The following is a 13,567-nucleotide window of genomic DNA, read 5'->3' as shown; positions in this document are numbered from 1 at the left end:
GCTCAAGAGCAAGATAAGATTGATGAAAGAAAGTGCTGCTTTTTTTGCACACTGGAATCATGGTTTTCAATTTTGACCTTGCATACTAAATAGAGTTTGCATATTTTTAAAGTAGCCCAGGCTGGAAAGAAGACATGAGCAGAACCTCACACACTGCTTGAATCCTATACACATTTTAGGATCTGTTTCTGAAGGAAATGAGAATGAAGCAACATCTAGGTAGGGCCGGGGATTTAGCTCAGTGGTTTTGCCACCTGCCCTGCAAGTGCAAGGAGCCAAGTTCGATCCCTGGTACCAAAAAAAACCCCAACAAAACATCTAGGTAGAGCAAGTGTCTAGTAGAAAGAGTAGGTCTTGTGACAGCCTTTACTGAGTATTTACATCTCTTTTAAAATCTTTTTTAGGTATCACCTTTTGAGAAGCAGTTCATGAAATTTATTTTTTTGTTACTACATGCCTGAAGAACATAGTTTACAGACCCCATGAGGAGTGGGTACACGTACATAATATAGCTTGTTTCTTTTTTTATCCCCTTCCCCTTCCCAGCCTCTTCTAAGTCCCCTTTCCCCATTTTCATTCTTATTGCTATTATTAATCTTCACTCATGTTTACGGAATATGTTTACATTCATTGAGGTTATTTGGTTCCTGTACGTGGCATATCTTTATTCTACTTATATATCCCCTTTCCCTCCCCTCACCCTCGGTCTCCTGGATCCCTTCTCATTTGCCAGAGATCTATCCCATCTCCTTCTATCCCTTCTTTACAGTGCTCTTTGTACTTTGCCTCACTCAAATAAGAGATACTATAAGGTATTCAAGCATCTGTCTGATTTATTTCTCTCAACATTGTATTTTTCAGGTGCATCCATTTCCTACAAATGTCTCAAATTTGTCCTTTAAAGCTGAGTAGTATTCCATTATGTATAGAAAACACATTTTCTTTATCCAGTCATCTGTTGATGTGTATACAGGCTTCATCCAGAATTTAGCTATTATGAACTGTGCTGCTATAAACACTGGTATGCATGTATAGCTGTAGTATGCTGTCTTTAGTTCTTAGGGGAAGAAACCTAAAAGGGGGAAAGCTGCATCATATGAAATTTCTAATTTTAGTTCTGTGAGGAATCGCCATACTGATTTTCATCATGGCTGCACTAATTTACTTTCCTACCAACAATGCAGGAGGTTTCCTTTTTATTGCAGCTTTTGCTTTTTAAGTACTCAGGACTCAACAAGGTGTCTGGCACCTACAAGGAGCTATATAAATATCTGTAGTGGATAAATAATAATGCTTATAAGTGTTAAAATAGTTTTATTTCATAAGCATGTGAGGAGATTCAGTTTACATTAAAAATAAATATGACGTGCAGATGTCAAATGAAACTTGAAGACTGGTATTATAGCTATTGTGACAAAACAGGTTAAATATTTTTATTGCACCATATTTAGGCATGCTGGAATTGTAAATAAATAGTTGGCATTACTGCTCTTGTTTGCATAAGCTGAGAGGGGTACACCCCTCCCCCCAAACACCTGAAAGGTATCTGGAGTTGTGTGGGGGTGGGGGAAGGGAATCCCTAGTTCTCCAAATCTAGGCTTGATTAGAGCAGCCTTCTTCAACGTGACACTTTATAGCAACAATGAGACTGTAGGAAGAAGGCTCAGGACTGACTCTCCTGGGAAACTTAGGCCAAAATAATTTTTCAGGTTATAAGACCAGTAAAAGTAAGGCTTATTGGTTAACTGGTGGGCGTCTCAAGGCAGATAGAGATTTAAGAAAAGTGTTTAAAGCCTTGATTTTTTTTAGAATTTTTTTCTCACTAAAGTTTCTTTCTTATAAATAGGTGTTTTGCCTGTGCTTTAGAGCATTAAATAGAAAGCGATAATTTGCTTTAACTTCTGATGGAAATTATCACGGCTTTTATGTATACATACATATTTGCATAGTGTTTGCTTGCATATGTTTTAGCCTCCGATCAGGTTACTGGTTTAAAAAGTTTACCAGCACTTTTTTTTTGTAAAATCCAAAAGTTATGACAAAAGAGAGCAAAACAAACCACTTTAGAGGGGTCACATTGACTCTCAGGCAGGCACACTTGCCTCTGGTTCACAGGTGCTGCCCTGTGGCTGACTCCATACTTAACAACATTATACTGTTCTGAGAGTAAAGGGAAGTAGTGAGTCTTGTGAAAAATGCCTGTCAGCTGGGATAGCTGTGTACACCTGCAATCCCAGTTACTTAGAGGGTGGAGGAAGGAGGATTGCAAATTTGAGCCCAGGCTGGGCAACTTGCTGAGAGCCTGTCTCAAAATAAAATATAAAAAAGGCTGGGGATATAACTCAGCTGTAAGGCACCCAATAGGTGGAGGAAGGGAGGGAAGGGGAAAGGAGGGAGAGGGAAGGAAGAAGAGAGAGAGAGGGAGGGAGAAGGAGAGAGATGCCAGGCATGATGGAATACTCAGGAATTCTGCTTTTCTGCATGGAATACCTAACCATCTAAGATATTATTGTGGAAAATGATTCTATACAAATATTGACTGAACAGTAAAGAGATCTTTGGGAAATTTATTTCTAGACATTGGATTTGAAAATGAAATGCTGAACAATTTTTCTTGACTATAGTACAATTAGATTGCCTTCTGCTTTAGAGCTGAGTTGAATCTTAACAGACCCACATGTAATTTTTCACTGGGCAGCTGGGGAAGGTGAGCCCACGGATTTACAGCAGCTTGCCTGAGATCTCACAAGAAGTTTGGGTCCAGTGGAAGAACCTGTGGCTCCCAGAATAGCCTAGTACTGTATTTCCTTCAGTCTCCATGAAAAGGAAACCAGGCATTAAGTATCCATGTATACTATAGTATGGAAGGCTCTGAATTAATATAGATTTAATTAGACAGTATCCTTATGCTTCTTAAGTGGAAGTAGGTCAGGCTTGACTATCTGATGCCACTTTTAGGTTGAATTCAAGAATCAACAGCTAGGGAAAGTATGCCTTCATTTGGTCTTGCCATGGAACCATGGAAACTCGAAAAACTTTGGAATTAAGTCTACACTCCAGCAGGAGACTCCTACAACTTTGGGTATCAGTACTTTTCTCCAACCAATGCCACCTTGTAGCAAGATATCCTTGCTGTAGTCTGCAGTCTGCCCTGAGCTAACTGAAGGCTAGGGAGCCTAAAGTAGAATGCTGACCATCTCATCTGAATTTAGGGCAGCTGTTTGAACATGGCTGCAAATACTCTATTCAAACCTGAAGAGCATTTTTGGTGTGTAGCAATACATTTTGAAAAATCTGGTGCTTTCTTGTGTGTGCGTGCGTGTGTGTGTGTGTGTGTGTGTGTGGATTCTCAAAGACAGGAGCTTCTATAAATAGAAATGACAACCATCTCCCTAGGGTGATGGGCACTGAGGCAAAGTGGCTGTTGAGAGGCACCTGCTCGTATCTGTTGAAGAAGGCTGCTTTCTCTCTAGATGTGCCTGTAGGCTTTGGGAACAAGCCCTCCACCCCCTTGCATGCTCAGCACCCACCATATACTGGTGAGACCTGGAATCTCTACTCTGCCCTGTGCCAGCAGTTTAAGGGGAGGTGGCATCCAGGTTTGCTGATGCATAGTGAATATGAACATGACCTTAGCTGCTCAGAAGAAGCTGAACCTACTCCAGGCTCTACCTACAGAATGAGAGGACTAGTCTTTAATTAGATAGCACAGTCTAAACGGTTCAAAAATAAACCTTTGGGTTCATGTTGGGATCACCTTTCTGTACTTGCCCTTCCCACTCCATCAAATCAGGCTTGTCCTTGCCCAAAAAACAATTGGCCTGATACAATATTTCATTAATCTTGTGTTCATCTTGAGGCAGCAGTACACCCAAAATTAGCATGAATTTCTTTCTTGCTCCTTTATATACAGAGGTCTAATCAATTTTCAGTCCATTGTAAGAATGTCCTCTTATTGGATTTACTTACCAGAACCCAAAGGGTTCAACACAATTCTCTCATTATTATTGTCACCCATAACCAATTATTTCTAATTTACTTAAGGAAATTAACATCTATGTTAATAGATACTGGAATAAACGGAAGCAGGAATTATAGGGAAAATCTCTTGTCAGCTCTTATTGTGTCAATCACAGTTCTCAATTTGCCAACAATAAAACTTGGCCCTTGTTAAAGAACTGTAACACTAGCTGGCATGGCAATTTACAAGCCCCCTGGCTGGGACAGTTCCAACATCCAGGGGTTGAAATTGGATCACAATGGGATCAGACTCTGGTCCATGCTCTAAGAAGTCAGGGCCAAAAGCAAAGGGGAACATGGAGCGTCAGAAGGATGTCCTTCCCCTTTCCCTGATGCCCAGGGGTTTATCATGAGCTCCCCCAGAAATATGGCCGAGCACCTGGAGGGTGGAGGTTAGAGGGATAACTGCCCACAGGTCTGTTATTTTCTACTTAAAATGCAGAAAAGAAAACCTGGAAATGACTACCCCGAATGCTTCTAAGATCTAGAGACTTATACCACAAGTGTTGATAAACAGTAGTACTAGTTGGCATTTTATGGCTGCCAAAAAGGGTACTTTTATGGTGAATAAAATAAATGGCTTGGATGTGGTCTGTCTCCGCTACATTTGGTTGCCAATGTAGCAGTGTTGGGAGGTAGAACTTTTAAGAGGGATTGATGTTCTTCCTGGAGAGGCTGGATTGGTTCTCAAGAGAGCCAGTTATCATAAAGTGGACCCTCTTCTCTTCTGCGTATACCCACTTGCCACCCTCCCACTTGGTTCTGCTGTTTGATGTCATTCCAGGTGTTATAATCCAGCATGAGGCCCTTGCCAGATGAAGCTGCCCAATCGTGAACTTCCTTGCCACCATAACTGTGCACCAAGATAAACCTCTCTTTTTTGGTAAATTACTTAGCCTCACATCTTCTGTCATAGCAACAGGAAACAGACTAGGACATATATATATAGAGAGACTAGGAGATATATATATCTATATATCTATATATATCTATATATATATAGATATATATATCTCATGTTAATTTGAAATCAATGATGAATTAAGATGTCCAAAGCTCATCTAGCAATGCTTCTTCATTATGCACCTGTGTGTCTCTCTCTGTCTGTCCATCTCTCTACCCATCCATCCATCTATAGGCATACATAGCTTAAGTAGGGAGATACATTTTGAAAGATGAGTTATTAGGCAATTTTGTTGTGTTAACTGTATTAGTCAGCTTTCCTGTCATTGAGTCGCAGTATCTAACATCCACAACCTAAAGGAAGAGGAGAGGTTTAATTTGGCTCACAGTCTTACAGGATCCATTCTATGGTTAGCTGGCTCCAAGGCAATAACATAATGGTAAAAGGGCATGGTGGAGCAGAGATGCTTAGTTAATGGCAGCCTGGAGGCAGAGTAGGGGACCAGTACCCAGGAAGAAGGGGCTGAATATAGTACCCAAGGTAATGCCTCAATGACCCACCCAGACACACCCGGAAGTGCACTCCACCAATCCCATGCACAGCCTCCAAGCCAATCAAATTGACTCAGTCAAGTCCATTACACTAATGTCACGGAGTATATTTATACATACTAAGACCGCTGTGATGTCACTATGTGATATAATCTTATGGGGCCACTGACTTACATGCAGTCGACTGTTGACCAAAACTCTGTTATGTGGTATACAATATAACAGATATATGTGTTTCAGAAAACTTCCAGTGCCTAAGCTTTCAGTACTTATTTAAAAATCTATTTAGACTCTCTACATGCTAAATTTTGCTCAGCTCCACCTTAGGATAAAGCCATACATTTCAGTAATGTATCAGACCAAACTAACAAACAAAAAACTCAGTTTAAAGAAAATATTTATAGTCTCCTAATTTAGATCAATAATTTTAAAGGGGACATTTTTGTACTTTTAGGTGTCTTTTTTCATACTGAGGAATGAACCCAGGGCCTTTGCACTGAGCAATGTTCTCAGGCTTTTTTATTTTATTGAGATCGAGTTTTGCTGAATTACTCAGGCTAAAGTTGAACTTGCAGTCCTTCTGCCTCAGTCTCTCAGAATGCTGGCGTTACAAACATGCACCACTATGCCCAGCTATTATTTGTTCTTATGTAAGTCAGGGTTATGCTTCCTTGAAAGTTTTATCTTAGAAAAACAATAACAATAGCCTAGCTTTCCTTGAATGTACTATAACCTGAATTTAATATTCTTCTTTAGGGATTTCGTTTTGGCATAAAACCATAACAGGATTTCTAACAATCTAAGGAAGCTAAACTTGCTAAATCTTCATTTGATATAAATACTTCTTTGCTTGAACCCACACTGGCCCATGTTTTGTGTCAACTATATTAGGCAACTATGTCGCCTCTCCATTCTCCCCCATACAGTTTGGCAGTTTCTCAGAATCTTTTTTTTTTTCCTAGTGCTGAGATTTGAACCTAGGACTTTGTGCATGCTAAAAAGTACTCCACCATTGAGCTATACTTACAGCCCTATTAGTATTATCTTAAAGATGTCGAACTGTTAGAGAAAGCTAAGTTGAGAAACTTTTAAATAAGATTGACATAGTAACATCAAAACATATTAAGCCTTATCTTTCATTCCTTTTATTATTGTAGTTAACAAGTCTCAATAAAAGCTTTTGTTTTTTTAAATACCCTACAAAAGACCTGTTGAAGTGCTGACCCACAGAACCTGTGAATATGACCTTATTTTTAAAAAGGATCTTGGCAGACATAACCAGGTTGAGTTCAAACTGGGTGAGGGTGGACACTAATCCAATGCCTGGGATCCTTAAAAGAAGACAAACTAGAGACACAGACACACATAGGGAGAATGCCATGTGAAGATGGAAACAGAGATTGGATGATGTATCTACAAGCCAGGGGTGCCAAGGGCTGCCAGCAACCACCAGAAGGTAGGAGAGAAGCGAGGAATATATTTTCTCTCAGAGCCTCCCATAGGAACCAACCCTGACAAAACCTTTGTTTCAGGCTTCTAGGCTCCTGAACTAAGAGAGCAGTTTTCTGTTCCTTTAAGCCACCCAGCTTGGGATGCTTTATTCTGGCAGCCACAGGCAATGAACTCCTGTGCCGTACAGTAGTGGAGTGAGTATGCTTTCTTTTTCCTTCCATAGAATAGCAGCCAGAAGAAAGAGGACAATAGATCTTTCTGATGCTTAAAGACTGAAGAGTAGAATTTGGGCCTACAATTTGTTCTTGGGTAGGCACAAATCATCACCCCATAATAAAGCCACCATTATTGAGCATGTGCTATGTGCCTGGCTCAGGAGTTTGCCCAAGTGTCACAGAAGAGGAAACTGAGGCCCAGATTTGGTAATTTGATCAGGTCACTGACCCTGAAGATAGAGAAGCTCTGATAGGGAGGGACTCCAATCTGCACCTCTACAGAGGACCACCCTCTTCTTAGCTATGACACTGGACTATTTGATACCTTATCACATAATGGTATAAGAAGGTACCAAGGTGATGCTTTCTGAGAGTAGCTAGTGACAGTATTTTCCTCAAGTGTCTGGAATTTACCTCCGAGACTCTTGAAAACATTTTTCTTGACTTCATTTTTAAGAGAATTGTAGAGAAAAAGGCAGTAAAGGAAACCAGTTGTTGAATTTGGAATCAAAAGGACTCAGAGCAATGGCGACATTTTTACACTTCTTTATTTGGGTGACATTTTAAATCACACTCAGTAAATCTTCTGTGAAATGTGAATGATTTAGCTGTAGCTATAGCACTTAAAACTAATGAGCCAAAAGGCTATCTAGTTGGTAGTGAGTGTAGGACAAACACGTCTAAAACCACAGTGAACATTTTGGGATGTACAGCCTTTGCTGTAGATGGTTTTGTTCCTCTCATCAAGCCCCTAGTCTGTCCTGAAAGAGCAACCAACTTGATCCATCCTAAAAGGTATGCTTTTGACTCCCAGTGCTTTAGACTGCCAAATGAAGCCTAGAAGCAGAAAACATATGTATAGAAAGAAAGAGTATAAATCTCTGGGCTTAAACAGCATTCTCTCCTGCTTATTGAGAACTAGTCATATTTTGCCTCTGATTGGTCATGCATATGCATATGGTACCTCTTGCATATTTAAGCATGCAACTGTGCCTTGTGCAGAAATCATAGATGTGCCTTTGTTTGTATTTGAACTGTTTCTAATTCAAACAAAGCTGATCAAACTGTTGACGCTACGGACAGTGGGGGAAATCTTGAGCTCCTGAGTAGTGTCTTTGGGCTCAACACAATCCCAGGCTGAAAATATTGTTATGGTTTAGATTTAAAATGTTCCCCAAAAGTCTAACGTACTCATATGGAACTGAGAAGATGATTGGATCATGGGATGCTATACACATCAGCAGATTCATCCATTGATGAGTTCATATACTGTTAAGAGGTAGGCCCTAGCTGGAGGGGTGGGTTAATGAGGATGTGACTTGGAAGGGAGTATTATTGCCCAGATTTCTTTCTTTTCTCTCTGCTTTCTGGCAGTCATGGTGTGAGCAGTTGTGCTACACTGGGCCCTTCCACCATACTGTTTCTGCCTTGGAGTTAGCAAACCATGGATTGAACCCACTGAAACTATGAGCAAAATAAGCCTTTTGTCCTTTAAGTTGCAGGTGACAGGTATTTTGTCCCAGTGATAGACAACTAACACACACTCCATTAAAGGAATCATGTAGCTTCTTAGCAGAGTCATTCTGCGTATTATCAGGAGCAGTTATGTGGCAGAATCTGTGGACTGTTTTCTCTAAATCTATTTCCTCTTCTTCCTGAGAATACCACTGACTACATTTGCCAGCTTCTATTGCAGTTAGGTGTGGTCATGTGACACGTAATGTGTGCCACTCTGGCCATAGTTTTTAAGAAGTGAGTTTCCCCCTCTATTTTATTTCCTTTCTGCCAGAAGCCCTGGAGGATTATGCACCAAACTAAGGAAGGAGCCTGGGTCCCTGAGAAAACAGTCTGCCAACTAGGAGCAGTGATGGTGCCTTAGATGGCAAATGAATGGTAATCAGGAAATACATTTCTGTTGTGGTAAGCCAAAGATTTGGGAAGTATTTATTTATGGTGTTATAATTTAGCTATTAAGTGTAGTCCATGAACTGTGTTGAATTATGAAATATTTATTTTTTGAAAAATATCTCATCATTTTAATTTGCATTATTCTGAACTCTGATAGATTTTCGTATTTTAAAATGTTTATTAGTACCTGTTTGTGGCATACACAATCATCACATTCCTCATGGGGAGTTGCTACATGCACGTGCCACATTTCAGTTCTTTCTTTTAAACCCTCTCCCTCCCTTCCATCCCTCCTTCCATCCCTCCCTCCATCCCTCAGTCCGGTCCCCTTCCTCTATGCAAAGACACAGCATGCCATTTTCTACTACACATCTTTTGTTTGGCTCTTTGTTTATATTTTTGGTTTTGTCCTATAAAAGAAACCATGTGATTTTTCTGCTGTGTATCTATTTCACTTAACATTATGGTCTCAAGGTTCATCCATTTTCCTACAACTTAATTTTATCTTTCTTTATGGCATGGTAGTACTACATTGTGTATAAACATCATATTTCCTTTATTCATTCATCTATTGAAGGACATATAGGTTTCATCCAAGATTTAGCTACCATGAATTGTGCTGCTATTCATGAGCATGCGTCACTGCAATATGTAGTCTTTAACGCTTTGGGGAAGACGCCCAAGAGGGGAATAACTAGGTCAAATGGAATTTCTAATTTTAGTTTTTTGAGGAATTTCCATACTGATTTCCATAACAGTTGTAGTAGTTTATATCCCCACAAACAATGTAGAAGGGTTCCTTTTTCCCCACAGCCTTGTTAGCATTTATTTGATTTCTTGATAATGGCCATTCTTTCTAGGGCAAGATGGAATCTCAGTGTTGTTTTTATTTACATTTCTTTAATGGACAGCCATGTTGAACATTTGTGTATTTATTAGCCATTTGTACTTCCTCTTCTATGAAGTATCTATTAATTTCACTTGTTATTTTTGATTGGTTCTTTTATTTTGAAGGTCTAATTTTTTAAAGTATTATAAAAATATACAAATAGTCCTCATTTAATGACCTATCTGTTTAAGGACTTTGGACTTAATGACCGAGGCATACTGTTTAGACTTATGACCTGCTGCTCAGACTTACAACTTGTCTTTTAAAAATTTTTTTTTGGTACAGTTCTGTTTGTGTTCATGTGATGTATTATGTTTATTGATTTGCATATACTGAAACACCTGTGCATCCCTGGAAGAATCCTTCTTGGTCATAATGTATAATCTTTTTGATGATTTGTGACATTCTGTTTGCCAATACTTTGTTGAGGATTTTGCATCTACATTCATTAAAAAGATTGCCAGTAGTTCTCTTTTATTGGTTGGAAACTTTGCTGGTTTGCAATCAGGGCAATGCTAGCTTTCAGAAATTACTTTGGGAGTATTCCTTACCTTTTGACTTCATTAGAGTTTGAGGAATATTGGTGTTAGATCTTCCCTAAAGTTCTTGTAGAAGTAGGTAGTGAATTCATCAGGACCTGGGCTTTTCTTGGTTGCTAGGGGTTTTTTTTCTCATTACTTATTCAATTTCATTGCTTGATATTGGATTATCAGGGATTTTAAAAAATCTTCTTGGTTCAGCTTTGGTATTGCATATGTATGTATCTAGGAATCTATGCATTTTCTTCTCAGTCTTCCATTTTATTAGAATGCAGGTTCTCAAAATAGTTACTAATAGTTTTCTGGATTTTGGCAGTATCCAATGTGATTTCACCTTTTTCACTTCTGACTGCATTTATTTGGGTGCTTTCTTTCCTTTTTGTGATAAGAACTGGGACATGTCTATTTTGTTTACTCTTTCAAAGAACCAGCTCTTTAATGCATTGACTCTTTGTATTTTTTTAGTCTCGATTTCATTAGTTTCTACTCTGATCTTCATAATTTCCTTCCTTGTACTAGCTTTGGATTTGGACTGTTCCATTTTTCTAGGACCTTGAGATGCATCATTTCTTTATTTGGATTTGCTCTGTTTTTCTGATATGGGCATTCACAGCTATAACCTTCTCTCTTAGGACTGCTTTCACTGTGTTCTATAGGTTCTGATATGTTGTACTGGCACTATCATTTGATTCTAGGAAGAATCTAATTTCTTCCTTGATTTCTTCTGTGATTCATTCATTATTCAAGAGGGTATTGTTTAATTTCCATGGCTTTGATAATTTCTGTGGTTTCTTTTGCCACTGATTCCTAATTTCACTGTACTATGATCTGATAATATGCAAGGGATAATTTTAATTCTTTTGCATTTATGTAAATGTATTTTATGGGCTGGCATATTTGTGGTATATTTCGGAGAATGTCCGATGTGCTGGTGAGAAGAAGTTGGTGTTAGTGGAACACTCTGTAGATATCTATTAAGTCTGTTTGTTTGAAGGTTTGGTTCAACTCTGATATTCTTTGGTTTTGTTTTGTTTTGCCTAGTTGATGTATTTGTGACAGTAGACTGCTGAGATCCTCCTTATAATTAAGGTTTGTGTTTAGAACCCAGCAGTAATTCCAATGGGTTTACCTTTATAACCAATTCGTTGATTTTCTTTAACTGCATTTAAGATTTAAGATTTAAGAAGTCCGTGTTGGACTTCTGGGATCTTGACTATGATGTATTGTGGAGAGGTTCTTCTCTGATTGTGGCTACTAGAAGTCTATATGCCTTGTTTATCTGTATTTTTAATTCTTTCCCTATATTTGGAAAGTTTTCTGCTATTACTTGTGGAATGGGTTTTTTATGTCATTTGTGCTGTCTTATTCCAATTAATCTTAGTCTTCTTTGTGTCATCCAGCAGCTGTTGGATCCATTTTTCATATTCTCTTGTTTTAAAGGCATCACTCTGTAATTGGTCTTTGAAAGGATTCCTGTCTTCTAATTCTCATATCCTGTCCTCACATTGGATGCCTCTACTGCCCATACTTTCAATATACTTTTTAATCCCTTGGATTTGTCTGGAACCTTTTCATGGACTCTAATTCTCTGCTAAACTGATCATTTAGATGTCCTATCATTTTGTTTAGCTCAGCGAGCTTTTTCTTGTTGTCTTCTATAAGCTCCCTGATTGTTTTATTACATCCATTATTTTACTAATCATATCTTCTATGAGCTCACTGAGGACCTTTTTGATTTGTTTATTAATCTCCTCTGTTATCCATTCAAGTAATTTGGCTGTGTTACTTTTGCTTTCCTTCTCCTCAATGCCCCATGGATTGATCAGCTTTTGGGGAGTTGGGGGTTTTGGAAGGCATTTTGTTGCCTTGTCTTCTCATGTTTCTATTGTTTTTTGTTTGTTTTGTTTTATCATTAGGTTTGTGGACACTTATAGTGGAAAGATTTTGTTGCTGATATCTCTTTAGTTAGTCTGCTTTTTAGTGGTGCTTTCTGGACATGGCTAACTAGGGTCCTTTGCCTCTGTCCCAAGATCCAACCACCTCTGTCAATGCAATATAACTGGCTCTGTACTCAGTTCTCTGGCACTGGACTGCAGTATTGTTGATGTCAAAAAGGTAATTTGGGTATTGGCGTACAGAGACCTCCTATTAGCAACAATTGACCCTGGCAATATTAAGTAAATCAGCAACAGTAATATCACCCAAGACAAACTAGCTATCAGTATACCATAAGAGCCAATAATGTATCACCATTAACCTTAGAAAAGAAATCTATAATTATTACATAAACACTAAATCAAATATTGACATACAGCCAATATTTACTAAATGCGATAACTATACCTCTACTAATGATAGAAAATAATTCAACAGTAGTAACCTAGAGTTAACTATCTAAAGATTAATAAAGTTTAATGATTACATATTAAAAATATAGAGGTTTAGGAATGGGAGAATGCAGGAAGAATTTAAAAATTTAAACAATAGGAGGAAATGAGAGAAAAGTGATATAATTGGAAGGATATTTATAGAATTAGATAAGTCTTACAGAAAACGCTAAAGAGAAATAAAAGAAAAAACACAGAAAAAAGATATAAAGAATAAAAATCGAAAATATTAAAAGCCAAAAGAAGAAAAGGAGTATGAAAAAGAAGAAAAATAAGAATGAAGAAAAATTCCCAAAGCCAGTGATGATGAAAGAGAGAAAAAAAAGAGTCCAAAAACAGAAAAAAATTTCTTTTTATTTTTGAATGAGTGATTTCCTCCCAGGACCTGCAGTTTTCAAGTCCAACAAGTCACTGTTTTTTCCATCTAGCTTTACAGCCTATGAGTTTGTGCGTTACCCCTCCTATTACTGAGACACCGTTTACCCCAAGCCACGGTAATATCCACTCCAGGATGTGTCCTTACTCACACTGGTAGATGGTGAAGGTAATCAGACCTCAGATCTGTGTTAAATGTAGGTAGCAGGGCAAGGGTTCAAGAACTTAATGCAGGCACTTTCAAACCCAACCCTTTTTGATTCCACCTCAAGCCAGGCCTGGCTCACTGTGGGGGTGGGGGAGGTGGGCATTTCCTTCCTGGCTTGA

Source organism: Heterocephalus glaber, unplaced genomic scaffold (assembly GCF_053883595.1).
Source record: "Heterocephalus glaber isolate CG9 unplaced genomic scaffold, H.glaber_assembly_v1.0 deba00001472, whole genome shotgun sequence".
Taxonomy (NCBI): Eukaryota; Metazoa; Chordata; class Mammalia; order Rodentia; family Bathyergidae; genus Heterocephalus; species Heterocephalus glaber.
The sequence above is the reverse complement of the archived record's forward strand: the minus strand, read 5'-3'. Positions refer to the sequence as shown.